Source organism: Melozone crissalis, unplaced genomic scaffold, assembly GCF_028551555.1.
Source record: "Melozone crissalis strain CALT ecotype California unplaced genomic scaffold, PUWL_Pcris_2 ptg000272l_1, whole genome shotgun sequence".
Classification (NCBI taxonomy): Eukaryota; Metazoa; Chordata; class Aves; order Passeriformes; family Passerellidae; genus Melozone; species Melozone crissalis.
This window is the reverse complement of record NW_026536026.1, coordinates 434,885-438,633: the sequence shown is the minus strand read 5'-3', so window position 1 is coordinate 438,633 and position 3,749 is coordinate 434,885.

Sequence of the window (3,749 nt, the reverse complement as noted above, 5' to 3'; positions counted from 1 at the left end):
GCAGATTTCATCTTATGAGCATTGTACAGAGAGTCATAGGAGACCTCAGCAACTTTCCAATGAGGGAAGGGACTACAGAGAAGTGGGAGAGGACTCTTGGTCAGGAACTTTAGTGACGGGACAATGAGGAATGGGATCAAACTGCAAGAGGTGGAAGAGATTTGATGATGGGAAGAAGTTCTTTACTCTCAGGGTGCTTGTCCCTGACACAGGGACCAGTGCAGAGAGGCTGTGGATGCCCCATCCCCAGCAACATCCAAGGCCAGGTGGGACAGGGGCCACAGCAACCTAGCGTGCTGGGAGCTTGCTCAGCTTGGAACCACATCATCTTGAGGGTCCCTTCCAAGCCAAACCATTCAAGGATTTGATCATTCTGCCATCCCCATCTCCCACTGCACAGCGCCCCTGAAACTTCAGTGACATCACAGCGCCCAGAGGGTTCCAGGTGGAACCTCCAGGACCTGGAAACGAGCACAGCAGACACTTCAGCGGCTGCCAAGGGTCAGTTGCTGCTCACCCTGCACTCTGACCCTCAGCACAGACCTGCTGCTGCTGCCTGGGCTTTTCCTGCCGCCAGCTCTGGAGCGCCAATCTCAGCACAATGTGCTCACCTGTGCCAATGGAGGTACAGTGCCATGCCAGGCAGGGGGCATCCGGCTTGGGCAGGGTGCAGCCATGTGGGAATGGATGGTGTGGGACAGGAAGCCCACTGGGAGATTGTGCTGCCCCTTGCAGACTGACAGAGACATTGAGGAGGCAATGGATGTGGACCTGGGCCTGGATGACGAAGAGATGATGGAGGTGGACTCCTCCTCTACTTCCATGTCCTCCCCTGTTGAGGACATGGAAGTAGAGGAGGAGGAGACCATCGAGGAGATGGAGGTGGTTGAGGAGGACAACATCGAGGACACGGAAGTGGGCGAGAAGGATGAGGAGGAGCCCATGGTCCTTGGATGAAGATGGAGCCCCACAGGTAAGACAGGCAGATGCTTCCCACGCCCTGCCCACACACACGCTGGGTCCCCTGATGCCAGGCTGGGGCTGGGCTGGATGGCCCCGCTCAGGGACACGGTGCCCGCAGGGGGCCTGGATTGTGCTGCCACAAGCACCAGCCCCGGCCTGCCCTGCGCTTGCCTGGGGCCACGCCAGCCCTGCCAGCCCCGGCCCAGCCCCTGGGGCCCAGCTCCCAGCCCTGCTGGGCCCAGTGCTGCCAGCTGAGTCCAGCTCTGCTGCTTCCTTTCTTCCAGGACTCAGGCTCAAGATGGCACTGATGCCCACCTTTGTAAATACGTTTGAAGTTCAGAAGTTCCTTGTAAATATGTTTGCTACGTTGGAAGTTTTTTGTAAATACGTTTTGAAGATTGTTAGCCCATCGGATCCCATGTAAATATGTTCTGTACATTGTTGTTGTTGTTGTTATAACAATTGTTATAATGACATATGTTCTGTAAATCCTAGATTTGCCAATCTTCGGCAAAAAAATACTGTTTCTCTTTAAAACCTGACTTCTCCTGGCCATTCCTTTGGGAACAGGCAGCCTTTGCACACTTGTGGGTTCCACTTGTTCCGCGTTCCCTGGACTGGAGGTCCCTGGGGGTGCTGGCACGGCCACCCCGGGGCTGGGGGTTCCTGTGCACAGGGGCTCCCACTGAAACCACTCCTGGCACTGGGCACTGCTGCTCTTCCTGGCCTGGGGCACAGCGCTGTCCCCAAGAGCTCAGCTCTCACCACCTCTCACACAGGGGGCTCTCACAGCACTGGCCCTGCAGCCATGCCACCAAAGCAGCCAGCAAACCTTCAGCCACCCTTCCTGCTGCAGCCATAGGCACTCCTGGGCCCAGAGCCGCCAGCAGGCCACAGCCATGCAAAATCCACCTGCACACTCTCACGGCCACCACAGCCTTGGCAACTGGGCCACCTGCATCTGGGCTACGGCAGGAGCTGATCTTTAAGCCTTGGCGCCTCCATAGGCCCTGGGCTCTGCTTCCCAGCCTGGTCTGCACTGCCCTGAGCCCGCATTGTTCCAGAGACAAAAGCCAAGCCAGGGCATCTCACCCTGCCCGCATTCCTGCTGCTGCCAGTGGCCACTGGGCCCTGGGCCCCACTCGGGTGACAGCTGCAGGGACAGGGCAGCCTGTGCTGGGCAGGGGGCACGGGGCTTTGGGCCCCGGGGCGGCTGCTGCTGCTGCTGCAGATGCTGCTGCTGCTGCTGCTGCTGGGGGCCATGGCCCCAACAGGGCCCCGAGCTCAGCCCCTGCCCGGGCAGTTGCCCACAAAGCCCCACACTCCCCGAGCATCCCCATCACACCTGCCAGGGGGAAATCCCACGGGATTCAGGAAAGAAATTCCCCATAGTGACTAAACCAAGGTGTCCAAGGGGAAAGTCAGCACCAGCTGACGTTTACAGCCACTTGACAAAGGTGGCTGCAGGGCAGGTGAGATCTCCAGGGCCTCTGGCAGTGCCTGCTCTGCACGTGAGGCTGTGGGGCTGCTCCCAGTGGGACACAGCACTGGGCTCAGGCCAGCCCTCAGCCCCTTACAGCTGATCCCAACCAGCAGGCTCAGAAAGCATTTCCAGACCACTTCCTGTAGATATTTCGAAAGATTGAATGTCATTCAAAGAAGCCACTTTGCACATTTAGTTTTGGTGTCGCGGCATGAGAAGCCACGAAGGTGCCTCTGAATGTGCACTCAGGGCGCTTCCACTGCCATCCCAAAGGGAACACAAAGGACAGGCCTCCGCTTTCAGCACTGCTGAGCTCCTCACTAGCAATGATATCTCAGGAGGACGCAGGGTTGTGCAGACCCAGGGGCCTAGTAGTGGAACTATAATACCTCACAACAAAAATGACAAATTAAAGTAAAGTGTGGCAGCCCTCTAAATGCAATGTTTTATCAGTTTTATCAGGGCTTGCTGAATGCCGCGCCAGCACCCAGCAGCAGCATGAGGGATGAGGGCTGGCTCAGCGGGTGAAGCTCAGGGGATATTTTTAAACCTCTGCATCCAGAGCCACCAGAGCAATGAATGGGGAGACAGCCACCTGTCGGATTTTGGGTGCTGTTTAGATGGTCTGGGAAAAGCCCAAAGATGGCCTTGGGCCCCCGGGTTCGAAAGGACGAGAGGAAGCTTCAGATTTGTTCTCGGTCTCGGTGTTTATTAATTGCTTATCTAAAAGATTTTCTCTTGGCCTGACAGAGTTCTGCTCAGCAGTCAGCCATGGGCACACACTGAGAGCCCCTGGGGCGGCCACCTATCTTTATACCCGGAGTTACGTATACAATATTTATCATTTTTCTCCAATACCTTCTACCCTTATTAACCAGTGTTCCCCTAGTAAGGTCCAATCCTGGAGTGCCAACATCACCACAGAAGATGGAGGCCTAGAGGAAGAAGAAGAAGGAGAAGGGCACGCTCCAATTCCTCCATCTTACCTCTCTAGACCCCCCTGTACAGGGATCTTAAACCCTGTATCTCACACTCCAATTAACTTGTCCCTTCACCATTCACCCCAGTGAAATCCTCCCGTCCTCATACTGATGTCATCTCCCATGTGGGATCAAAGTCCAGCCACCAGACATTTCTGGCAACATTCCAGGACTCCCGAGCCCCCCAGGGGCGGTCTCGTTCACCCTGCACCCCAGTTCTGAGAGACTGAGATCCCACAGCCACCTGCAGTGCAGGATCCTTGGGTGATATTTTAGTCCTGTGGGTGGGCCACCCTTTACATCAGGGGCAGCTCTGGGTAGCA